We start from the raw sequence: 21,168 nt of genomic DNA, 5'->3' as shown, positions 1-21,168 counted from the left end.
GTGGAAGCGTGCTGGGCCCATAACCCAGAGGTCCGTGGATCTAAACCACGCTCTGTTAAAATTATTCTTTTTCATGGGTGCTTCGAGCTCGTTCACTAAGCCTCGGGTGCGATGATTCAGCGTCAACAGCAAACCCTGTAAGTTCTGAAACGACGACGACGTGGTGTGAAGAATACGAGAAACACTTCCTAAGACGCAGACTTTCTTACGATTCTGCAGCAACTACATTTCTCGATCACAACGTTAATGTCCTTTCGGGCCACACGTGCAACTTTTACGATATAAAAATCGCACCTCCCCGGCGGGGAATCGAACCCCGGTCTCCCGCGTGACAGGCGGGGATACTAACCACTATACTATCGAGGAACACGCAGTCCTTGTCTACAGTGCACGCACATTTATGGTTCTCATGTACGCGATACATCTCAAACCTAGCGTCCCGATGCTTCCATAGTCAGCTGCTACGAAATAAAAGTATGCCCCAGGTGAGGCTCGAACTCACAACCCCGGCATTGCTCACGGCTACTGCCTTATAAGTACCGTGCGCTAACCAATTGCGCCACTGGGGCTACAGCACAGTGCTTACAGTTAGCGGTATTCACTTTGATGCCAACCTGTTGTGGCTACAGACCCGTCATACGACCGTCACCTGCGGCCATACTGCGACGTTAGCACCTGTCTACGAATGCTTCATACGATTCTTGTTTTATATGCTACACTTACAAGCATGTCAACCGCTTGTCATCACCGAAAAAATGCAAAAAAAACGGCCGCCTTGCATTCCGCTACCTGTCCATCAGCGACGGCAGATCTGTGGCAAGCTCTAAGCTGTGCAGGCGCTCCTTGGCCGAGCAGCAGGAGGAGAGATGCCTTCCTTGGTGGCAGCTCCCTGCAGAGTGCCGAAGACCAGAGTGGCCGCGCCGCCGTTGTCAGTGGATGACATGCAATTGTCGAGCCACGGAGATCACGTTGCTTTGCGATGTGCACCCGCCTGGTAGCACAGAACGCGAACAGTGGCCCTGTGGCGCAACGGATAACGCGTCTGACTACGGATCAGAAGATTCCAGGTTCGAATCCTGGCAGGGTCGGCATTTTGTTAGTTGCGGGCGCGTAGCTAGGCAGTGCATTCGAATGTCTCCACCTTCGTGGAGTGCAATGTTAATCCTGAGCATCTCGCAGCTGCATCTCGAGACGATCGCGGTAAATATCGCTTCGTGCAAGCGTCAGCGTAGCGTCAGTCGAGCAAAGTCGAGACAAGTCAAGCTGGCAGATGCTACGCAGTTAATTAAACGGTAGGCGACGCAGACAACGCTTTTCCAAGTGTCCCATGTCACGCACCGAAGAGCGCGCATCTGTCCGCACAGCAGAGTGGCGCAGTGGAAGCGTGCTGGGCCCATAACCCAGAGGTCCGTGGATCGAAACCACGCTCTGCTAAAATTATTCTTTTTCTTGGGTGCTTCGAGCTCGATCATTAATCCTGGGGTGCGCTGATTCAGCGTCGACGGCAAACCCTGTGAGTTGTGAAACGACGACGTCGTGTGCAGAATACGAGAAACACTTCCTAAGACGCAGACTTTCTTACGATTTTTTAGCAATTACATTCCTTGATCACAACGGTAATGCTTTTTCGGGCCACATGTGCAACCTTCGCGATATAAAAATCGCACCTCCCCGGCGGGGAATCGAACCCCGGTCTCCCGCGTGACAGGCGGGGATACTAACCACTATACTACCGAGGAACACGCAGTCGTTGACTACAGTGCACGCACATTTATGGTCTCTCAGGTACGTGATGCATCTCAAATCTAGCGTCCCGATGCTTCCATAGTCAGCTGCTACGAAATAAAAGTATGCCCCAGGTGAGGCTCGAACTCACAACCCCGGCATTGCTCACGGCTACTGCCTTATAAGTACCGTGCGCTAACCAATTGCGCCACTGGGGCTACAGCACAGTGCTTACAGTTAGCGGTATTCACTTTGATGCCAACCTGTTGTGGCTACAGACCCGTCATACGACCGTCACCTGCGGCCATACTGCGACGTTAGCACCTGTCTACGAATGCTTCATACGATTCTTGTTTTATATGCTACACTTACAAGCATGTCAACCGCTTGTCATCACCGAAAAAATGCAAAAAAACGGCCGCCTTGCATTCCGCTACCTGTCCATCAGCGACGGCAGATCTGTGGCAAGCTCTAAGCTGTGCAGGCGCTCCGTGGCCGAGCAGCAGGAGGAGAGATGCCTTCCTTGGTGGCAGCTCCCTGCAGAGTGCCGAAGACCAGAGTGGCCGCGCCGCCGTTGTCAGTGGATGACATGCAATTGTCGAGCCACGGAGATCACGTTGCTTTGCGATGTGCACCCGCCTGGTAGCACAGCACGCGAACAGTGGCCCTGTGGCGCAACGGATAACGCGTCTGACTACGGATCAGAAGATTCCAGGTTCGAATCCTGGCAGGGTCGGCATTTTGTTAGTTGCGGGCGCGTAGCTAGGCAGTGCATTCGAATGTCTCCACCTTCGTGGAGTGCAATGTTAATCCTGAGCATCTCGCAGCTGCATCTCGAGACGATCGCGGTAAATATCGCTTCGTGCAAGCGTCAGCGTAGCGTCAGTCGAGCAAAGTCGAGACAAGTCAAGCTGGCAGATGCTACGCAGTTAATTAAACGGTAGGCGACGCAGACAACGCTTTTCCAAGTGTCCCATGTCACGCACCGAAGAGCGCGCATCTGTCCGCACAGCAGAGTGGCGCAGTGGAAGCGTGCTGGGCCCATAACCCAGAGGTCCGTGGATCGAAACCACGCTCTGCTAAAATTATTCTTTTTCTTGGGTGCTTCGAGCTCGATCATTAATCCTGGGGTGCGCTGATTCAGCGTCGACGGCAAACCCTGTGAGTTGTGAAACGACGACGTCGTGTGCAGAATACGAGAAACACTTCCTAAGACGCAGACTTTCTTACGATTTTTTAGCAATTACATTCCTTGATCACAACGGTAATGCTTTTTCGGGCCACATGTGCAACCTTCGCGATATAAAAATCGCACCTCCCCGGCGGGGAATCGAACCCCGGTCTCCCGCGTGACAGGCGGGGATACTAACCACTATACTACCGAGGAACACGCAGTCGTTGACTACAGTGCACGCACATTTATGGTCTCTCAGGTACGTGATGCATCTCAAATCTAGCGTCCCGATGCTTCCATAGTCAGCTGCTACGAAATAAAAGTATGCCCCAGGTGAGGCTCGAACTCACAACCCCGGCATTGCTCACGGCTACTGCCTTATAAGTACCGTGCGCTAACCAATTGCGCCACTGGGGCTACAGCACAGTGCTTACAGTTAGCGGTATTCACTTTGATGCCAACCTGTTGTGGCTACAGACCCGTCATACGACCGTCACCTGCGGCCATACTGCGACGTTAGCACCTGTCTACGAATGCTTCATACGATTCTTGTTTTATATGCTACACTTACAAGCATGTCAACCGCTTGTCATCACCGAAAAAATGCAAAAAAACGGCCGCCTTGCATTCCGCTACCTGTCCATCAGCGACGGCAGATCTGTGGCAAGCTCTAAGCTGTGCAGGCGCTCCGTGGCCGAGCAGCAGGAGGAGAGATGCCTTCCTTGGTGGCAGCTCCCTGCAGAGTGCCGAAGACCAGAGTGGCCGCGCCGCCGTTGTCAGTGGATGACATGCAATTGTCGAGCCACGGAGATCACGTTGCTTTGCGATGTGCACCCGCCTGGTAGCACAGCACGCGAACAGTGGCCCTGTGGCGCAACGGATAACGCGTCTGACTACGGATCAGAAGATTCCAGGTTCGAATCCTGGCAGGGTCGGCATTTTGTTAGTTGCGGGCGCGTAGCTAGGCAGTGCATTCGAATGTCTCCACCTTCGTGGAGTGCAATGTTAATCCTGAGCATCTCGCAGCTGCATCTCGAGACGATCGCGGTAAATATCGCTTCGTGCAAGCGTCAGCGTAGCGTCAGTCGAGCAAAGTCGAGACAAGTCAAGCTGGCAGATGCTACGCAGTTAATTAAACGGTAGGCGACGCAGACAACGCTTTTCCAAGTGTCCCATGTCACGCACCGAAGAGCGCGCATCTGTCCGCACAGCAGAGTGGCGCAGTGGAAGCGTGCTGGGCCCATAACCCAGAGGTCCGTGGATCGAAACCACGCTCTGCTAAAATTATTCTTTTTCTTGGGTGCTTCGAGCTCGATCATTAATCCTGGGGTGCGCTGATTCAGCGTCGACGGCAAACCCTGTGAGTTGTGAAACGACGACGTCGTGTGCAGAATACGAGAAACACTTCCTAAGACGCAGACTTTCTTACGATTTTTTAGCAATTACATTCCTTGATCACAACGGTAATGCTTTTTCGGGCCACATGTGCAACCTTCGCGATATAAAAATCGCACCTCCCCGGCGGGGAATCGAACCCCGGTCTCCCGCGTGACAGGCGGGGATACTAACCACTATACTATCGAGGAACACGCAGTCCTTGTCTACTGTGCACGCACATTTATGGTTCTCATGTACGCGATACATCTCAAACCTAGCGTCCCGATGCTTCCATAGTCAGCTGCTACGAAATAAAAGTATGCCCCAGGTGAGGCTCGAACTCACAACCCCGGCATTGCTCACGGCTACTGCCTTATAAGTACCGTGCGCTAACCAATTGCGCCACTGGGGCTACAGCACAGTGCTTACAGTTAGCGGTATTCACTTTGATGCCAACCTGTTGTGGCTACAGACCCGTCATACGACCGTCACCTGCGGCCATACTGCGACGTTAGCACCTGTCTACGAATGCTTCATACGATTCTTGTTTTATATGCTACACTTACAAGCATGTCAACCGCTTGTCATCACCGAAAAAATGCAAAAAAACGGCCGCCTTGCATTCCGCTACCTGTCCATCAGCGACGGCAGATCTGTGGCAAGCTCTAAGCTGTGCAGGCGCTCCTTGGCCGAGCAGCAGGAGGAGAGATGCCTTCCTTGGTGGCAGCTCCCTGCAGAGTGCCGAAGACCAGAGTGGCCGCGCCGCCGTTGTCAGTGGATGACATGCAATTGTCGAGCCACGGAGATCACGTTGCTTTGCGATGTGCACCCGCCTGGTAGCACAGAACGCGAACAGTGGCCCTGTGGCGCAACGGATAACGCGTCTGACTACGGATCAGAAGATTCCAGGTTCGAATCCTGGCAGGGTCGGCATTTTGTTAGTTGCGGGCGCGTAGCTAGGCAGTGCATTCGAATGTCTCCACCTTCGTGGAGTGCAATGTTAATCCTGAGCATCTCGCAGCTGCATCTCGAGACGATCGCGGTAAATATCGCTTCGTGCAAGCGTCAGCGTAGCGTCAGTCGAGCAAAGTCGAGACAAGTCAAGCTGGCAGATGCTACGCAGTTAATTAAACGGTAGGCGACGCAGACAACGCTTTTCCAAGTGTCCCATGTCACGCACCGAAGAGCGCGCATCTGTCCGCACAGCAGAGTGGCGCAGTGGAAGCGTGCTGGGCCCATAACCCAGAGGTCCGTGGATCGAAACCACGCTCTGCTAAAATTATTCTTTTTCTTGGGTGCTTCGAGCTCGATCATTAATCCTGGGGTGCGCTGATTCAGCGTCGACGGCAAACCCTGTGAGTTGTGAAACGACGACGTCGTGTGCAGAATACGAGAAACACTTCCTAAGACGCAGACTTTCTTACGATTTTTTAGCAATTACATTCCTTGATCACAACGGTAATGCTTTTTCGGGCCACATGTGCAACCTTCGCGATATAAAAATCGCACCTCCCCGGCGGGGAATCGAACCCCGGTCTCCCGCGTGACAGGCGGGGATACTAACCACTATACTACCGAGGAACACGCAGTCGTTGACTACAGTGCACGCACATTTATGGTCTCTCAGGTACGTGATGCATCTCAAATCTAGCGTCCCGATGCTTCCATAGTCAGCTGCTACGAAATAAAAGTATGCCCCAGGTGAGGCTCGAACTCACAACCCCGGCATTGCTCACGGCTACTGCCTTATAAGTACCGTGCGCTAACCAATTGCGCCACTGGGGCTACAGCACAGTGCTTACAGTTAGCGGTATTCACTTTGATGCCAACCTGTTGTGGCTACAGACCCGTCATACGACCGTCACCTGCGGCCATACTGCGACGTTAGCACCTGTCTACGAATGCTTCATACGATTCTTGTTTTATATGCTACACTTACAAGCATGTCAACCGCTTGTCATCACCGAAAAAATGCAAAAAAACGGCCGCCTTGCATTCCGCTACCTGTCCATCAGCGACGGCAGATCTGTGGCAAGCTCTAAGCTGTGCAGGCGCTCCGTGGCCGAGCAGCAGGAGGAGAGATGCCTTCCTTGGTGGCAGCTCCCTGCAGAGTGCCGAAGACCAGAGTGGCCGCGCCGCCGTTGTCAGTGGATGACATGCAATTGTCGAGCCACGGAGATCACGTTGCTTTGCGATGTGCACCCGCCTGGTAGCACAGCACGCGAACAGTGGCCCTGTGGCGCAACGGATAACGCGTCTGACTACGGATCAGAAGATTCCAGGTTCGAATCCTGGCAGGGTCGGCATTTTGTTAGTTGCGGGCGCGTAGCTAGGCAGTGCATTCGAATGTCTCCACCTTCGTGGAGTGCAATGTTAATCCTGAGCATCTCGCAGCTGCATCTCGAGACGATCGCGGTAAATATCGCTTCGTGCAAGCGTCAGCGTAGCGTCAGTCGAGCAAAGTCGAGACAAGTCAAGCTGGCAGATGCTACGCAGTTAATTAAACGGTAGGCGACGCAGACAACGCTTTTCCAAGTGTCCCATGTCACGCACCGAAGAGCGCGCATCTGTCCGCACAGCAGAGTGGCGCAGTGGAAGCGTGCTGGGCCCATAACCCAGAGGTCCGTGGATCGAAACCACGCTCTGCTAAAATTATTCTTTTTCTTGGGTGCTTCGAGCTCGATCATTAATCCTGGGGTGCGCTGATTCAGCGTCGACGGCAAACCCTGTGAGTTGTGAAACGACGACGTCGTGTGCAGAATACGAGAAACACTTCCTAAGACGCAGACTTTCTTACGATTTTTTAGCAATTACATTCCTTGATCACAACGGTAATGCTTTTTCGGGCCACATGTGCAACCTTCGCGATATAAAAATCGCACCTCCCCGGCGGGGAATCGAACCCCGGTCTCCCGCGTGACAGGCGGGGATACTAACCACTATACTACCGAGGAACACGCAGTCGTTGACTACAGTGCACGCACATTTATGGTCTCTCAGGTACGTGATGCATCTCAAATCTAGCGTCCCGATGCTTCCATAGTCAGCTGCTACGAAATAAAAGTATGCCCCAGGTGAGGCTCGAACTCACAACCCCGGCATTGCTCACGGCTACTGCCTTATAAGTACCGTGCGCTAACCAATTGCGCCACTGGGGCTACAGCACAGTGCTTACAGTTAGCGGTATTCACTTTGATGCCAACCTGTTGTGGCTACAGACCCGTCATACGACCGTCACCTGCGGCCATACTGCGACGTTAGCACCTGTCTACGAATGCTTCATACGATTCTTGTTTTATATGCTACACTTACAAGCATGTCAACCGCTTGTCATCACCGAAAAAATGCAAAAAAACGGCCGCCTTGCATTCCGCTACCTGTCCATCAGCGACGGCAGATCTGTGGCAAGCTCTAAGCTGTGCAGGCGCTCCGTGGCCGAGCAGCAGGAGGAGAGATGCCTTCCTTGGTGGCAGCTCCCTGCAGAGTGCCGAAGACCAGAGTGGCCGCGCCGCCGTTGTCAGTGGATGACATGCAATTGTCGAGCCACGGAGATCACGTTGCTTTGCGATGTGCACCCGCCTGGTAGCACAGCATGCGAACAGTGGCCCTGTGGCGCAACGGATAACGCGTCTGACTACGGATCAGAAGATTCCAGGTTCGAATCCTGGCAGGGTCGGCATTTTGTTAGTTGCGGGCGCGTAGCTAGGCAGTGCATTCGAATGTCTCCACCTTCGTGGAGTGCAATGTTAATCCTGAGCATCTCGCAGCTGCATCTCGAGACGATCGCGGTAAATATCGCTTCGTGCAAGCGTCAGCGTAGCGTCAGTCGAGCAAAGTCGAGACAAGTCAAGCTGGCAGATGCTACGCAGTTAATTAAACGGTAGGCGACGCAGACAACGCTTTTCCAAGTGTCCCATGTCACGCACCGAAGAGCGCGCATCTGTCCGCACAGCAGAGTGGCGCAGTGGAAGCGTGCTGGGCCCATAACCCAGAGGTCCGTGGATCGAAACCACGCTCTGCTAAAATTATTCTTTTTCTTGGGTGCTTCGAGCTCGATCATTAATCCTGGGGTGCGCTGATTCAGCGTCGACGGCAAACCCTGTGAGTTGTGAAACGACGACGTCGTGTGCAGAATACGAGAAACACTTCCTAAGACGCAGACTTTCTTACGATTTTTTAGCAATTACATTCCTTGATCACAACGGTAATGCTTTTTCGGGCCACATGTGCAACCTTCGCGATATAAAAATCGCACCTCCCCGGCGGGGAATCGAACCCCGGTCTCCCGCGTGACAGGCGGGGATACTAACCACTATACTACCGAGGAACACGCAGTCGTTGACTACAGTGCACGCACATTTATGGTCTCTCAGGTACGTGATGCATCTCAAATCTAGCGTCCCGATGCTTCCATAGTCAGCTGCTACGAAATAAAAGTATGCCCCAGGTGAGGCTCGAACTCACAACCCCGGCATTGCTCACGGCTACTGCCTTATAAGTACCGTGCGCTAACCAATTGCGCCACTGGGGCTACAGCACAGTGCTTACAGTTAGCGGTATTCACTTTGATGCCAACCTGTTGTGGCTACAGACCCGTCATACGACCGTCACCTGCGGCCATACTGCGACGTTAGCACCTGTCTACGAATGCTTCATACGATTCTTGTTTTATATGCTACACTTACAAGCATGTCAACCGCTTGTCATCACCGAAAAAATGCAAAAAAACGGCCGCCTTGCATTCCGCTACCTGTCCATCAGCGACGGCAGATCTGTGGCAAGCTCTAAGCTGTGCAGGCGCTCCGTGGCCGAGCAGCAGGAGGAGAGATGCCTTCCTTGGTGGCAGCTCCCTGCAGAGTGCCGAAGACCAGAGTGGCCGCGCCGCCGTTGTCAGTGGATGACATGCAATTGTCGAGCCACGGAGATCACGTTGCTTTGCGATGTGCACCCGCCTGGTAGCACAGCATGCGAACAGTGGCCCTGTGGCGCAACGGATAACGCGTCTGACTACGGATCAGAAGATTCCAGGTTCGAATCCTGGCAGGGTCGGCATTTTGTTAGTTGCGGGCGCGTAGCTAGGCAGTGCATTCGAATGTCTCCACCTTCGTGGAGTGCAATGTTAATCCTGAGCATCTCGCAGCTGCATCTCGAGACGATCGCGGTAAATATCGCTTCGTGCAAGCGTCAGCGTAGCGTCAGTCGAGCAAAGTCGAGACAAGTCAAGCTGGCAGATGCTACGCAGTTAATTAAACGGTAGGCGACGCAGACAACGCTTTTCCAAGTGTCCCATGTCACGCACCGAAGAGCGCGCATCTGTCCGCACAGCAGAGTGGCGCAGTGGAAGCGTGCTGGGCCCATAACCCAGAGGTCCGTGGATCGAAACCACGCTCTGCTAAAATTATTCTTTTTCTTGGGTGCTTCGAGCTCGATCATTAATCCTGGGGTGCGCTGATTCAGCGTCGACGGCAAACCCTGTGAGTTGTGAAACGACGACGTCGTGTGCAGAATACGAGAAACACTTCCTAAGACGCAGACTTTCTTACGATTTTTTAGCAATTACATTCCTTGATCACAACGGTAATGCTTTTTCGGGCCACATGTGCAACCTTCGCGATATAAAAATCGCACCTCCCCGGCGGGGAATCGAACCCCGGTCTCCCGCGTGACAGGCGGGGATACTAACCACTATACTACCGAGGAACACGCAGTCGTTGACTACAGTGCACGCACATTTATGGTCTCTCAGGTACGTGATGCATCTCAAATCTAGCGTCCCGATGCTTCCGTAGTCAGCTGCTACGAAATAAAAGTATGCCCCAGGTGAGGCTCGAACTCACAACCCCGGCATTGCTCACGGCTACTGCCTTATAAGTACCGTGCGCTAACCAATTGCGCCACTGGGGCTACAGCACAGTGCTTACAGTTAGCGGTATTCACTTTGATGCCAACCTGTTGTGGCTACAGACCCGTCATACGACCGTCACCTGCGGCCATACTGCGACGTTAGCACCTGTCTACGAATGCTTCATACGATTCTTGTTTTATATGCTACACTTACAAGCATGTCAACCGCTTGTCATCACCGAAAAAATGCAAAAAAACGGCCGCCTTGCATTCCGCTACCTGTCCATCAGCGACGGCAGATCTGTGGCAAGCTCTAAGCTGTGCAGGCGCTCCGTGGCCGAGCAGCAGGAGGAGAGATGCCTTCCTTGGTGGCAGCTCCCTGCAGAGTGCCGAAGACCAGAGTGGCCGCGCCGCCGTTGTCAGTGGATGACATGCAATTGTCGAGCCACGGAGATCACGTTGCTTTGCGATGTGCACCCGCCTGGTAGCACAGCACGCGAACAGTGGCCCTGTGGCGCAACGGATAACGCGTCTGACTACGGATCAGAAGATTCCAGGTTCGAATCCTGGCAGGGTCGGCATTTTGTTAGTTGCGGGCGCGTAGCTAGGCAGTGCATTCGAATGTCTCCACCTTCGTGGAGTGCAATGTTAATCCTGAGCATCTCGCAGCTGCATCTCGAGACGATCGCGGTAAATATCGCTTCGTGCAAGCGTCAGCGTAGCGTCAGTCGAGCAAAGTCGAGACAAGTCAAGCTGGCAGATGCTACGCAGTTAATTAAACGGTAGGCGACGCAGACAACGCTTTTCCAAGTGTCCCATGTCACGCACCGAAGAGCGCGCATCTGTCCGCACAGCAGAGTGGCGCAGTGGAAGCGTGCTGGGCCCATAACCCAGAGGTCCGTGGATCGAAACCACGCTCTGCTAAAATTATTCTTTTTCTTGGGTGCTTCGAGCTCGATCATTAATCCTGGGGTGCGCTGATTCAGCGTCGACGGCAAACCCTGTGAGTTGTGAAACGACGACGTCGTGTGCAGAATACGAGAAACACTTCCTAAGACGCAGACTTTCTTACGATTTTTTAGCAATTACATTCCTTGATCACAACGGTAATGCTTTTTCGGGCCACATGTGCAACCTTCGCGATATAAAAATCGCACCTCCCCGGCGGGGAATCGAACCCCGGTCTCCCGCGTGACAGGCGGGGATACTAACCACTATACTACCGAGGAACACGCAGTCGTTGACTACAGTGCACGCACATTTATGGTCTCTCAGGTACGTGATGCATCTCAAATCTAGCGTCCCGATGCTTCCATAGTCAGCTGCTACGAAATAAAAGTATGCCCCAGGTGAGGCTCGAACTCACAACCCCGGCATTGCTCACGGCTACTGCCTTATAAGTACCGTGCGCTAACCAATTGCGCCACTGGGGCTACAGCACAGTGCTTACAGTTAGCGGTATTCACTTTGATGCCAACCTGTTGTGGCTACAGACCCGTCATACGACCGTCACCTGCGGCCATACTGCGACGTTAGCACCTGTCTACGAATGCTTCATACGATTCTTGTTTTATATGCTACACTTACAAGCATGTCAACCGCTTGTCATCACCGAAAAAATGCAAAAAAACGGCCGCCTTGCATTCCGCTACCTGTCCATCAGCGACGGCAGATCTGTGGCAAGCTCTAAGCTGTGCAGGCGCTCCGTGGCCGAGCAGCAGGAGGAGAGATGCCTTCCTTGGTGGCAGCTCCCTGCAGAGTGCCGAAGACCAGAGTGGCCGCGCCGCCGTTGTCAGTGGATGACATGCAATTGTCGAGCCACGGAGATCACGTTGCTTTGCGATGTACACCCGCCTGGTAGCACAGCACGCGAACAGTGGCCCTGTGGCGCAACGGATAACGCGTCTGACTACGGATCAGAAGATTCCAGGTTCGAATCCTGGCAGGGTCGGCATTTTGTTAGTTGCGGGCGCGTAGCTAGGCAGTGCATTCGAATGTCTCCACCTTCGTGGAGTGCAATGTTAATCCTGAGCATCTCGCAGCTGCATCTCGAGACGATCGCGGTAAATATCGCTTCGTGCAAGCGTCAGCGTAGCGTCAGTCGAGCAAAGTCGAGACAAGTCAAGCTGGCAGATGCTACGCAGTTAATTAAACGGTAGGCGACGCAGACAACGCTTTTCCAAGTGTCCCATGTCACGCACCGAAGAGCGCGCATCTGTCCGCACAGCAGAGTGGCGCAGTGGAAGCGTGCTGGGCCCATAACCCAGAGGTCCGTGGATCGAAACCACGCTCTGCTAAAATTATTCTTTTTCTTGGGTGCTTCGAGCTCGATCATTAATCCTGGGGTGCGCTGATTCAGCGTCGACGGCAAACCCTGTGAGTTGTGAAACGACGACGTCGTGTGCAGAATACGAGAAACACTTCCTAAGACGCAGACTTTCTTACGATTTTTTAGCAATTACATTCCTTGATCACAACGGTAATGCTTTTTCGGGCCACATGTGCAACCTTCGCGATATAAAAATCGCACCTCCCCGGCGGGGAATCGAACCCCGGTCTCCCGCGTGACAGGCGGGGATACTAACCACTATACTACCGAGGAACACGCAGTCGTTGACTACAGTGCACGCACATTTATGGTCTCTCAGGTACGTGATGCATCTCAAATCTAGCGTCCCGATGCTTCCATAGTCAGCTGCTACGAAATAAAAGTATGCCCCAGGTGAGGCTCGAACTCACAACCCCGGCATTGCTCACGGCTACTGCCTTATAAGTACCGTGCGCTAACCAATTGCGCCACTGGGGCTACAGCACAGTGCTTACAGTTAGCGGTATTCACTTTGATGCCAACCTGTTGTGGCTACAGACCCGTCATACGACCGTCACCTGCGGCCATACTGCGACGTTAGCACCTGTCTACGAATGCTTCATACGATTCTTGTTTTATATGCTACACTTACAAGCATGTCAACCGCTTGTCATCACCGAAAAAATGCAAAAAAACGGCCGCCTTGCATTCCGCTACCTGTCCATCAGCGACGGCAGATCTGTGGCAAGCTCTAAACTGTGCAGGCGCTCCGTGGCCGAGCAGCAGGAGGAGAGATGCCTTCCTTGGTGGCAGCTCCCTGCAGAGTGCCGAAGACCAGAGTGGCCGCGCCGCCGTTGTCAGTGGATGACATGCAATTGTCGAGCCACGGAGATCACGTTGCTTTGCGATGTGCACCCGCCTGGTAGCACAGCACGCGAACAGTGGCCCTGTGGCGCAACGGATAACGCGTCTGACTACGGATCAGAAGATTCCAGGTTCGAATCCTGGCAGGGTCGGCATTTTGTTAGTTGCGGGCGCGTAGCTAGGCAGTGCATTCGAATGTCTCCACCTTCGTGGAGTGCAATGTTAATCCTGAGCATCTCGCAGCTGCATCTCGAGACGATCGCGGTAAATATCGCTTCGTGCAAGCGTCAGCGTAGCGTCAGTCGAGCAAAGTCGAGACAAGTCAAGCTGGCAGATGCTACGCAGTTAATTAAACGGTAGGCGACGCAGACAACGCTTTTCCAAGTGTCCCATGTCACGCACCGAAGAGCGCGCATCTGTCCGCACAGCAGAGTGGCGCAGTGGAAGCGTGCTGGGCCCATAACCCAGAGGTCCGTGGATCGAAACCACGCTCTGCTAAAATTATTCTTTTTCTTGGGTGCTTCGAGCTCGATCATTAATCCTGGGGTGCGCTGATTCAGCGTCGACGGCAAACCCTGTGAGTTGTGAAACGACGACGTCGTGTGCAGAATACGAGAAACACTTCCTAAGACGCAGACTTTCTTACGATTTTTTAGCAATTACATTCCTTGATCACAACGGTAATGCTTTTTCGGGCCACATGTGCAACCTTCGCGATATAAAAATCGCACCTCCCCGGCGGGGAATCGAACCCCGGTCTCCCGCGTGACAGGCGGGGATACTAACCACTATACTACCGAGGAACACGCAGTCGTTGACTACAGTGCACGCACATTTATGGTCTCTCAGGTACGTGATGCATCTCAAATCTAGCGTCCCGATGCTTCCATAGTCAGCTGCTACGAAATAAAAGTATGCCCCAGGTGAGGCTCGAACTCACAACCCCGGCATTGCTCACGGCTACTGCCTTATAAGTACCGTGCGCTAACCAATTGCGCCACTGGGGCTACAGCACAGTGCTTACAGTTAGCGGTATTCACTTTGATGCCAACCTGTTGTGGCTACAGACCCGTCATACGACCGTCACCTGCGGCCATACTGCGACGTTAGCACCTGTCTACGAATGCTTCATACGATTCTTGTTTTATATGCTACACTTACAAGCATGTCAACCGCTTGTCATCACCGAAAAAATGCAAAAAAACGGCCGCCTTGCATTCCGCTACCTGTCCATCAGCGACGGCAGATCTGTGGCAAGCTCTAAGCTGTGCAGGCGCTCCTTGGCCGAGCAGCAGGAGGAGAGATGCCTTCCTTGGTGGCAGCTCCCTGCAGAGTGCCGAAGACCAGAGTGGCCGCGCCGCCGTTGTCAGTGGATGACATGCAATTGTCGAGCCACGGAGATCACGTTGCTTTGCGATGTGCACCCGCCTGGTAGCACAGAACGCGAACAGTGGCCCTGTGGCGCAACGGATAACGCGTCTGACTACGGATCAGAAGATTCCAGGTTCGAATCCTGGCAGGGTCGGCATTTTGTTAGTTGCGGGCGCGTAGCTAGGCAGTGCATTCGAATGTCTCCACCTTCGTGGAGTGCAATGTTAATCCTGAGCATCTCGCAGCTGCATCTCGAGACGATCGCGGTAAATATCGCTTCGTGCAAGCGTCAGCGTAGCGTCAGTCGAGCAAAGTCGAGACAAGTCAAGCTGGCAGATGCTACGCAGTTAATTAAACGGTAGGCGACGCAGACAACGCTTTTCCAAGTGTCCCATGTCACGCACCGAAGAGCGCGCATCTGTCCGCACAGCAGAGTGGCGCAGTGGAAGCGTGCTGGGCCCATAACCCAGAGGTCCGTGGATCGAAACCACGCTCTGCTAAAATTATTCTTTTTCTTGGGTGCTTCGAGCTCGATCATTAATCCTGGGGTGCGCTGATTCAGCGTCGACGGCAAACCCTGTGAGTTGTGAAACGACGACGTCGTGTGCAGAATACGAGAAACACTTCCTAAGACGCAGACTTTCTTACGATTTTTTAGCAATTACATTCCTTGATCACAACGGTAATGCTTTTTCGGGCCACATGTGCAACCTTCGCGATATAAAAATCGCACCTCCCCGGCGGGGAATCGAACCCCGGTCTCCCGCGTGACAGGCGGGGATACTAACCACTATACTACCGAGGAACACGCAGTCGTTGACTACAGTGCACGCACATTTATGGTCTCTCAGGTACGTGATGCATCTCAAATCTAGCGTCCCGATGCTTCCATAGTCAGCTGCTACGAAATAAAAGTATGCCCCAGGTGAGGCTCGAACTCACAACCCCGGCATTGCTCACGGCTACTGCCTTATAAGTACCGTGCGCTAACCAATTGCGCCACTGGGGCTACAGCACAGTGCTTACAGTTAGCGGTATTCACTTTGATGCCAACCTGTTGTGGCTACAGACCCGTCATACGACCGTCACCTGCGGCCATACTGCGACGTTAGCACCTGTCTACGAATGCTTCATACGATTCTTGTTTTATATGCTACACTTACAAGCATGTCAACCGCTTGTCATCACCGAAAAAATGCAAAAAAACGGCCGCCTTGCATTCCGCTACCTGTCCATCAGCGACGGCAGATCTGTGGCAAGCTCTAAGCTGTGCAGGCGCTCCGTGGCCGAGCAGCAGGAGGAGAGATGCCTTCCTTGGTGGCAGCTCCCTGCAGAGTGCCGAAGACCAGAGTGGCCGCGCCGCCGTTGTCAGTGGATGACATGCAATTGTCGAGCCACGGAGATCACGTTGCTTTGCGATGTGCACCCGCCTGGTAGCACAGCACGCGAACAGTGGCCCTGTGGCGCAACGGATAACGCGTCTGACTACGGATCAGAAGATTCCAGGTTCGAATCCTGGCAGGGTCGGCATTTTGTTAGTTGCGGGCGCGTAGCTAGGCAGTGCATTCGAATGTCTCCACCTTCGTGGAGTGCAATGTTAATCCTGAGCATCTCGCAGCTGCATCTCGAGACGATCGCGGTAAATATCGCTTCGTGCAAGCGTCAGCGTAGCGTCAGTCGAGCAAAGTCGAGACAAGTCAAGCTGGCAGATGCTACGCAGTTAATTAAACGGTAGGCGACGCAGACAACGCTTTTCCAAGTGTCCCATGTCACGCACCGAAGAGCGCGCATCTGTCCGCACAGCAGAGTGGCGCAGTGGAAGCGTGCTGGGCCCATAACCCAGAGGTCCGTGGATCGAAACCACGCTCTGCTAAAATTATTCTTTTTCTTGGGTGCTTCGAGCTCGATCATTAATCCTGGGGTGCGCTGATTCAGCGTCGACGGCAAACCCTGTGAGTTGTGAAACGACGACGTCGTGTGCAGAATACGAGAAACACTTCCTAAGACGCAGACTTTCTTACGATTTTTTAGCAATTACATTCCTTGATCACAACGGTAATGCTTTTTCGGGCCACATGTGCAACCTTCGCGATATAAAAATCGCACCTCCCCGGCGGGGAATCGAACCCCGGTCTCCCGCGTGACAGGCGGGGATACTAACCACTATACTACCGAGGAACACGCAGTCGTTGACTACAGTGCACGCACATTTATGGTCTCTCAGGTACGTGATGCATCTCAAATCTAGCGTCCCGATGCTTCCATAGTCAGCTGCTACGAAATAAAAGTATGCCCCAGGTGAGGCTCGAACTCACAACCCCGGCATTGCTCACGGCTACTGCCTTATAAGTACCGTGCGCTAACCAATTGCGCCACTGGGGCTACAGCACAGTGCTTACAGTTAGCGGTATTCACTTTGATGCCAACCTGTTGTGGCTACAGACCCGTCATACGACCGTCACCTGCGGCCATACTGCGACGTTAGCACCTGTCTACGAATGCTTCATACGATTCTTGTTTTATATGCTACACTTACAAGCATGTCAACCGCTTGTCATCACCGAAAAAATGCAAAAAAACGGCCGCCTTGCATTCCGCTACCTGTCCATCAGCGACGGCAGATCTGTGGCAAGCTCTAAGCTGTGCAGGCGCTCCGTGGCCGAGCAGCAGGAGGAGACATGCCTTCCTTGGTGGCAGCTCCCTGCAGAGTGCCGAAGACCAGAGTGGCCGCGCCGCCGTTGTCAGTGGATGACATGCAATTGTCGAGCCACGGAGATCACGTTGCTTTGCGATGTGCACCCGCCTGGTAGCACAGAACGCGAACAGTGGCCCTGTGGCGCAACGGATAACGCGTCTGACTACGGATCAGAAGATTCCAGGTTCGAATCCTGGCAGGGTCGGCATTTTGTTAGTTGCGGGCGCGTAGCTAGGCAGTGCATTCGAATGTCTCCACCTTCGTGGAGTGCAATGTTAATCCTGAGCATCTCGCAGCTGCATCTCGAGACGATCGCGGTAAATATCGCTTCGTGCAAGCGTCAGCGTAGCGTCAGTCGAGCAAAGTCGAGACAAGTCAAGCTGGCAGATGCTACGCAGTTAATTAAACGGTAGGCGACGCAGACAACGCTTTTCCAAGTGTCCCATGTCACGCACCGAAGAGCGCGCATCTGTCCGCACAGCAGAGTGGCGCAGTGGAAGCGTGCTGGGCCCATAACCCAGAGGTCCGTGGATCGAAACCACGCTCTGCTAAAATTATTCTTTTTCTTGGGTGCTTCGAGCTCGATCATTAATCCTGGGGTGCGCTGATTCAGCGTCGACGGCAAACCCTGTGAGTTGTGAAACGACGACGTCGTGTGCAGAATACGAGAAACACTTCCTAAGACGCAGACTTTCTTACGATTTTTTAGCAATTACATTCCTTGATCACAACGGTAATGCTTTTTCGGGCCACATGTGCAACCTTCGCGATATAAAAATCGCACCTCCCCGGCGGGGAATCGAACCCCGGTCTCCCGCGTGACAGGCGGGGATACTAACCACTATACTATCGAGGAACACGCAGTCCTTGTCTACTGTGCACGCACATTTATGGTTCTCATGTACGCGATACATCTCAAACCTAGCGTCCCGATGCTTCCATAGTCAGCTGCTACGAAATAAAAGTATGCCCCAGGTGAGGCTCGAACTCACAACCCCGGCATTGCTCACGGCTACTGCCTTATAAGTACCGTGCGCTAACCAATTGCGCCACTGGGGCTACAGCACAGTGCTTACAGTTAGCGGTATTCACTTTGATGCCAACCTGTTGTGGCTACAGACCCGTCATACGACCGTCACCTGCGGCCATACTGCGACGTTAGCACCTGTCTACGAATGCTTCATACGATTCTTGTTTTATATGCTACACTTACAAGCATGTCAACCGCTTGTCATCACCGAAAAAATGCAAAAAAACGGCCGCCTTGCATTCCGCTACCTGTCCATCAGCGACGGCAGATCTGTGGCAAGCTCTAAGCTGTGCAGGCGCTCCTTGGCCGAGCAGCAGGAGGAGAGATGCCTTCCTTGGTGGCAGCTCCCTGCAGAGTGCCGAAGACCAGAGTGGCCGCGCCGCCGTTGTCAGTGGATGACATGCAATTGTCGAGCCACGGAGATCACGTTGCTTTGCGATGTGCACCCGCCTGGTAGCACAGAACGCGAACAGTGGCCCTGTGGCGCAACGGATAACGCGTCTGACTACGGATCAGAAGATTCCAGGTTCGAATCCTGGCAGGGTCGGCATTTTGTTAGTTGCGGGCGCGTAGCTAGGCAGTGCATTCGAATGTCTCCACCTTCGTGGAGTGCAATGTTAATCCTGAGCATCTCGCAGCTGCATCTCGAGACGATCGCGGTAAATATCGCTTCGTGCAAGCGTCAGCGTAGCGTCAGTCGAGCAAAGTCGAGACAAGTCAAGCTGGCAGATGCTACGCAGTTAATTAAACGGTAGGCGACGCAGACAACGCTTTTCCAAGTGTCCCATGTCACGCACCGAAGAGCGCGCATCTGTCCGCACAGCAGAGTGGCGCAGTGGAAGCGTGCTGGGCCCATAACCCAGAGGTCCGTGGATCGAAACCACGCTCTGCTAAAATTATTCTTTTTCTTGGGTGCTTCGAGCTCGATCATTAATCCTGGGGTGCGCTGATTCAGCGTCGACGGCAAACCCTGTGAGTTGTGAAACGACGACGTCGTGTGCAGAATACGAGAAACACTTCCTAAGACGCAGACTTTCTTACGATTTTTTAGCAATTACATTCCTTGATCACAACGGTAATGCTTTTTCGGGCCACATGTGCAACCTTCGCGATATAAAAATCGCACCTCCCCGGCGGGGAATCGAACCCCGGTCTCCCGCGTGACAGGCGGGGATACTAACCACTATACTACCGAGGAACACGCAGTCGTTGACTACAGTGCACGCACATTTATGGTCTCTCAGGTACGTGATGCATCTCAAATCTAGCGTCCCGATGCTTCCATAGTCAGCTGCTACGAAATAAAAGTATGCCCCAGGTGAGGCTCGAACTCACAACCCCGGCATTGCTCACGGCTACTGCCTTATAAGTACCGTGCGCTAACCAATTGCGCCACTGGGGCTACAGCACAGTGCTTACAGTTAGCGGTATTCACTTTGATGCCAACCTGTTGTGGCTACAGACCCGTCATACGACCGTCACCTGCGGCCATACTGCGACGTTAGCACCTGTCTACGAATGCTTCATACGATTCTTGTTTTATATGCTACACTTACAAGCATGTCAACCGCTTGTCATCACCGAAAAAATGCAAAAAAACGGCCGCCTTGCATTCCGCTACCTGTCCATCAGCGACGGCAGATCTGTGGCAAGCTCTAAGCTGTGCAGGCGCTCCGTGGCCGAGCAGCAGGAGGAGAGATGCCTTCCTTGGTGGCAGCTCCCTGCAGAGTGCCGAAGACCAGAGTGGCCGCGCCGCCGTTGTCAGTGGATGACATGCAATTGTCGAGCCACGGAGATCACGTTGCTTTGCGATGTGCACCCGCCTGGTAGCACAGCACGCGAACAGTGGCCCTGTGGCGCAACGGATAACGCGTCTGACTACGGATCAGAAGATTCCAGGTTCGAATCCTGGCAGGGTCGGCATTTTGTTAGTTGCGGGCGCGTAGCTAGGCAGTGCATTCGAATGTCTCCACCTTCGTGGAGTGCAATGTTAATCCTGAGCATCTCGCAGCTGCATCTCGAGACGATCGCGGTAAATATCGCTTCGTGCAAGCGTCAGCGTAGCGTCAGTCGAGCAAAGTCGAGACAAGTCAAGCTGGCAGATGCTACGCAGTTAATTAAACGGTAGGCGACGCAGACAACGCTTTTCCAAGTGTCCCATGTCACGCACCGAAGAGCGCGCATCTGTCCGCACAGCAGAGTGGCGCAGTGGAAGCGTGCTGGGCCCATAACCCAGAGGTCCGTGGATCGAAACCACGCTCTGCTAAAATTATTCTTTTTCTTGGGTGCTTCGAGCTCGATCATTAATCCTGGGGTGCGCTGATTCAGCGTCGACGGCAAACCCTGTGAGTTGTGAAACGACGACGTCGTGTGCAGAATACGAGAAACACTTCCTAAGACGCAGACTTTCTTACGATTTTTTAGCAATTACATTCCTTGATCACAACGGTAATGCTTTTTCGGGCCACATGTGCAACCTTCGCGATATAAAAATCGCACCTCCCCGGCGGGGAATCGAACCCCGGTCTCCCGCGTGACAGGCGGGGATACTAACCACTATACTACCGAGGAACACGCAGTCGTTGACTACAGTGCACGCACATTTATGGTCTCTCAGGTACGTGATGCATCTCAAATCTAGCGTCCCGATGCTTCCATAGTCAGCTGCTACGAAATAAAAGTATGCCCCAGGTGAGGCTCGAACTCACAACCCCGGCATTGCTCACGGCTACTGCCTTATAAGTACCGTGCGCTAACCAATTGCGCCACTGGGGCTACAG

General features: G+C 53.3%; 47 non-coding genes across 47 annotated transcripts; 15 read left to right on the top strand and 32 right to left on the bottom strand.

Moving 5' to 3' along the window:
* Positions 1-294: 294 nt before the first annotated feature.
* On the bottom strand, positions 295-366 carry Trnad-guc. Its single transcript has one exon. It is a non-coding gene; the product is annotated as a tRNA-Asp (tRNA).
* A 111-nt stretch (positions 367-477) lies between these two features.
* Trnai-uau lies at positions 478-569 on the bottom strand. Its single transcript is given in 2 exon segments — positions 478-513; positions 532-569. It is a non-coding gene; the product is annotated as a tRNA-Ile (tRNA).
* A 446-nt stretch (positions 570-1,015) lies between these two features.
* Trnar-acg lies at positions 1,016-1,088 on the top strand. The gene has a single exon. It is a non-coding gene; the product is annotated as a tRNA-Arg (tRNA).
* Positions 1,089-1,667: 579 nt separating this feature from the next.
* On the bottom strand, positions 1,668-1,739 carry Trnad-guc. The gene has a single exon. It is a non-coding gene; the product is annotated as a tRNA-Asp (tRNA).
* Positions 1,740-1,851: 112 nt separating this feature from the next.
* Positions 1,852-1,943, bottom strand: Trnai-uau. Its single transcript is given in 2 exon segments — positions 1,852-1,887; positions 1,906-1,943. It is a non-coding gene; the product is annotated as a tRNA-Ile (tRNA).
* A 445-nt stretch (positions 1,944-2,388) lies between these two features.
* On the top strand, positions 2,389-2,461 carry Trnar-acg. The gene has a single exon. It is a non-coding gene; the product is annotated as a tRNA-Arg (tRNA).
* A 579-nt stretch (positions 2,462-3,040) lies between these two features.
* Positions 3,041-3,112, bottom strand: Trnad-guc. Its single transcript has one exon. It is a non-coding gene; the product is annotated as a tRNA-Asp (tRNA).
* A 112-nt stretch (positions 3,113-3,224) lies between these two features.
* On the bottom strand, positions 3,225-3,316 carry Trnai-uau. Its single transcript is given in 2 exon segments — positions 3,225-3,260; positions 3,279-3,316. It is a non-coding gene; the product is annotated as a tRNA-Ile (tRNA).
* A 445-nt stretch (positions 3,317-3,761) lies between these two features.
* Trnar-acg lies at positions 3,762-3,834 on the top strand. Its single transcript has one exon. It is a non-coding gene; the product is annotated as a tRNA-Arg (tRNA).
* A 579-nt stretch (positions 3,835-4,413) lies between these two features.
* Positions 4,414-4,485, bottom strand: Trnad-guc. The gene has a single exon. It is a non-coding gene; the product is annotated as a tRNA-Asp (tRNA).
* A 111-nt stretch (positions 4,486-4,596) lies between these two features.
* Positions 4,597-4,688, bottom strand: Trnai-uau. Its single transcript is given in 2 exon segments — positions 4,597-4,632; positions 4,651-4,688. It is a non-coding gene; the product is annotated as a tRNA-Ile (tRNA).
* Positions 4,689-5,133: 445 nt separating this feature from the next.
* On the top strand, positions 5,134-5,206 carry Trnar-acg. The gene has a single exon. It is a non-coding gene; the product is annotated as a tRNA-Arg (tRNA).
* Positions 5,207-5,785: 579 nt separating this feature from the next.
* On the bottom strand, positions 5,786-5,857 carry Trnad-guc. Its single transcript has one exon. It is a non-coding gene; the product is annotated as a tRNA-Asp (tRNA).
* A 112-nt stretch (positions 5,858-5,969) lies between these two features.
* Trnai-uau lies at positions 5,970-6,061 on the bottom strand. Its single transcript is given in 2 exon segments — positions 5,970-6,005; positions 6,024-6,061. It is a non-coding gene; the product is annotated as a tRNA-Ile (tRNA).
* Positions 6,062-6,506: 445 nt separating this feature from the next.
* Positions 6,507-6,579, top strand: Trnar-acg. Its single transcript has one exon. It is a non-coding gene; the product is annotated as a tRNA-Arg (tRNA).
* Positions 6,580-7,158: 579 nt separating this feature from the next.
* Positions 7,159-7,230, bottom strand: Trnad-guc. Its single transcript has one exon. It is a non-coding gene; the product is annotated as a tRNA-Asp (tRNA).
* A 112-nt stretch (positions 7,231-7,342) lies between these two features.
* On the bottom strand, positions 7,343-7,434 carry Trnai-uau. The gene is given in 2 exon segments: positions 7,343-7,378; positions 7,397-7,434. It is a non-coding gene; the product is annotated as a tRNA-Ile (tRNA).
* A 445-nt stretch (positions 7,435-7,879) lies between these two features.
* Positions 7,880-7,952, top strand: Trnar-acg. Its single transcript has one exon. It is a non-coding gene; the product is annotated as a tRNA-Arg (tRNA).
* Positions 7,953-8,531: 579 nt separating this feature from the next.
* Trnad-guc lies at positions 8,532-8,603 on the bottom strand. Its single transcript has one exon. It is a non-coding gene; the product is annotated as a tRNA-Asp (tRNA).
* A 112-nt stretch (positions 8,604-8,715) lies between these two features.
* Trnai-uau lies at positions 8,716-8,807 on the bottom strand. Its single transcript is given in 2 exon segments — positions 8,716-8,751; positions 8,770-8,807. It is a non-coding gene; the product is annotated as a tRNA-Ile (tRNA).
* Positions 8,808-9,252: 445 nt separating this feature from the next.
* Trnar-acg lies at positions 9,253-9,325 on the top strand. Its single transcript has one exon. It is a non-coding gene; the product is annotated as a tRNA-Arg (tRNA).
* Positions 9,326-9,904: 579 nt separating this feature from the next.
* Trnad-guc lies at positions 9,905-9,976 on the bottom strand. The gene has a single exon. It is a non-coding gene; the product is annotated as a tRNA-Asp (tRNA).
* A 112-nt stretch (positions 9,977-10,088) lies between these two features.
* On the bottom strand, positions 10,089-10,180 carry Trnai-uau. Its single transcript is given in 2 exon segments — positions 10,089-10,124; positions 10,143-10,180. It is a non-coding gene; the product is annotated as a tRNA-Ile (tRNA).
* A 445-nt stretch (positions 10,181-10,625) lies between these two features.
* Positions 10,626-10,698, top strand: Trnar-acg. The gene has a single exon. It is a non-coding gene; the product is annotated as a tRNA-Arg (tRNA).
* Positions 10,699-11,277: 579 nt separating this feature from the next.
* Trnad-guc lies at positions 11,278-11,349 on the bottom strand. Its single transcript has one exon. It is a non-coding gene; the product is annotated as a tRNA-Asp (tRNA).
* Positions 11,350-11,461: 112 nt separating this feature from the next.
* Positions 11,462-11,553, bottom strand: Trnai-uau. Its single transcript is given in 2 exon segments — positions 11,462-11,497; positions 11,516-11,553. It is a non-coding gene; the product is annotated as a tRNA-Ile (tRNA).
* A 445-nt stretch (positions 11,554-11,998) lies between these two features.
* Trnar-acg lies at positions 11,999-12,071 on the top strand. Its single transcript has one exon. It is a non-coding gene; the product is annotated as a tRNA-Arg (tRNA).
* A 579-nt stretch (positions 12,072-12,650) lies between these two features.
* On the bottom strand, positions 12,651-12,722 carry Trnad-guc. Its single transcript has one exon. It is a non-coding gene; the product is annotated as a tRNA-Asp (tRNA).
* Positions 12,723-12,834: 112 nt separating this feature from the next.
* Trnai-uau lies at positions 12,835-12,926 on the bottom strand. The gene is given in 2 exon segments: positions 12,835-12,870; positions 12,889-12,926. It is a non-coding gene; the product is annotated as a tRNA-Ile (tRNA).
* A 445-nt stretch (positions 12,927-13,371) lies between these two features.
* Trnar-acg lies at positions 13,372-13,444 on the top strand. The gene has a single exon. It is a non-coding gene; the product is annotated as a tRNA-Arg (tRNA).
* A 579-nt stretch (positions 13,445-14,023) lies between these two features.
* Positions 14,024-14,095, bottom strand: Trnad-guc. Its single transcript has one exon. It is a non-coding gene; the product is annotated as a tRNA-Asp (tRNA).
* A 112-nt stretch (positions 14,096-14,207) lies between these two features.
* Trnai-uau lies at positions 14,208-14,299 on the bottom strand. The gene is given in 2 exon segments: positions 14,208-14,243; positions 14,262-14,299. It is a non-coding gene; the product is annotated as a tRNA-Ile (tRNA).
* Positions 14,300-14,744: 445 nt separating this feature from the next.
* Trnar-acg lies at positions 14,745-14,817 on the top strand. The gene has a single exon. It is a non-coding gene; the product is annotated as a tRNA-Arg (tRNA).
* A 579-nt stretch (positions 14,818-15,396) lies between these two features.
* Positions 15,397-15,468, bottom strand: Trnad-guc. Its single transcript has one exon. It is a non-coding gene; the product is annotated as a tRNA-Asp (tRNA).
* A 112-nt stretch (positions 15,469-15,580) lies between these two features.
* Positions 15,581-15,672, bottom strand: Trnai-uau. The gene is given in 2 exon segments: positions 15,581-15,616; positions 15,635-15,672. It is a non-coding gene; the product is annotated as a tRNA-Ile (tRNA).
* A 445-nt stretch (positions 15,673-16,117) lies between these two features.
* On the top strand, positions 16,118-16,190 carry Trnar-acg. Its single transcript has one exon. It is a non-coding gene; the product is annotated as a tRNA-Arg (tRNA).
* A 579-nt stretch (positions 16,191-16,769) lies between these two features.
* Positions 16,770-16,841, bottom strand: Trnad-guc. Its single transcript has one exon. It is a non-coding gene; the product is annotated as a tRNA-Asp (tRNA).
* Positions 16,842-16,953: 112 nt separating this feature from the next.
* On the bottom strand, positions 16,954-17,045 carry Trnai-uau. The gene is given in 2 exon segments: positions 16,954-16,989; positions 17,008-17,045. It is a non-coding gene; the product is annotated as a tRNA-Ile (tRNA).
* A 445-nt stretch (positions 17,046-17,490) lies between these two features.
* Positions 17,491-17,563, top strand: Trnar-acg. The gene has a single exon. It is a non-coding gene; the product is annotated as a tRNA-Arg (tRNA).
* Positions 17,564-18,142: 579 nt separating this feature from the next.
* Positions 18,143-18,214, bottom strand: Trnad-guc. Its single transcript has one exon. It is a non-coding gene; the product is annotated as a tRNA-Asp (tRNA).
* A 111-nt stretch (positions 18,215-18,325) lies between these two features.
* Trnai-uau lies at positions 18,326-18,417 on the bottom strand. Its single transcript is given in 2 exon segments — positions 18,326-18,361; positions 18,380-18,417. It is a non-coding gene; the product is annotated as a tRNA-Ile (tRNA).
* A 445-nt stretch (positions 18,418-18,862) lies between these two features.
* On the top strand, positions 18,863-18,935 carry Trnar-acg. Its single transcript has one exon. It is a non-coding gene; the product is annotated as a tRNA-Arg (tRNA).
* A 579-nt stretch (positions 18,936-19,514) lies between these two features.
* On the bottom strand, positions 19,515-19,586 carry Trnad-guc. Its single transcript has one exon. It is a non-coding gene; the product is annotated as a tRNA-Asp (tRNA).
* A 112-nt stretch (positions 19,587-19,698) lies between these two features.
* On the bottom strand, positions 19,699-19,790 carry Trnai-uau. The gene is given in 2 exon segments: positions 19,699-19,734; positions 19,753-19,790. It is a non-coding gene; the product is annotated as a tRNA-Ile (tRNA).
* Positions 19,791-20,235: 445 nt separating this feature from the next.
* On the top strand, positions 20,236-20,308 carry Trnar-acg. The gene has a single exon. It is a non-coding gene; the product is annotated as a tRNA-Arg (tRNA).
* A 579-nt stretch (positions 20,309-20,887) lies between these two features.
* Positions 20,888-20,959, bottom strand: Trnad-guc. The gene has a single exon. It is a non-coding gene; the product is annotated as a tRNA-Asp (tRNA).
* A 112-nt stretch (positions 20,960-21,071) lies between these two features.
* Positions 21,072-21,163, bottom strand: Trnai-uau. Its single transcript is given in 2 exon segments — positions 21,072-21,107; positions 21,126-21,163. It is a non-coding gene; the product is annotated as a tRNA-Ile (tRNA).
* Positions 21,164-21,168: the final 5 nt, after the last annotated feature.

This window comes from Schistocerca piceifrons, chromosome 8 (assembly GCF_021461385.2).
Source record: "Schistocerca piceifrons isolate TAMUIC-IGC-003096 chromosome 8, iqSchPice1.1, whole genome shotgun sequence".
Lineage (NCBI taxonomy): Eukaryota > Metazoa > Arthropoda > Insecta > Orthoptera > Acrididae > Schistocerca > Schistocerca piceifrons.
The sequence above is the reverse complement of the archived record's forward strand: the minus strand, read 5'-3'. Positions and strand labels throughout refer to the sequence as shown.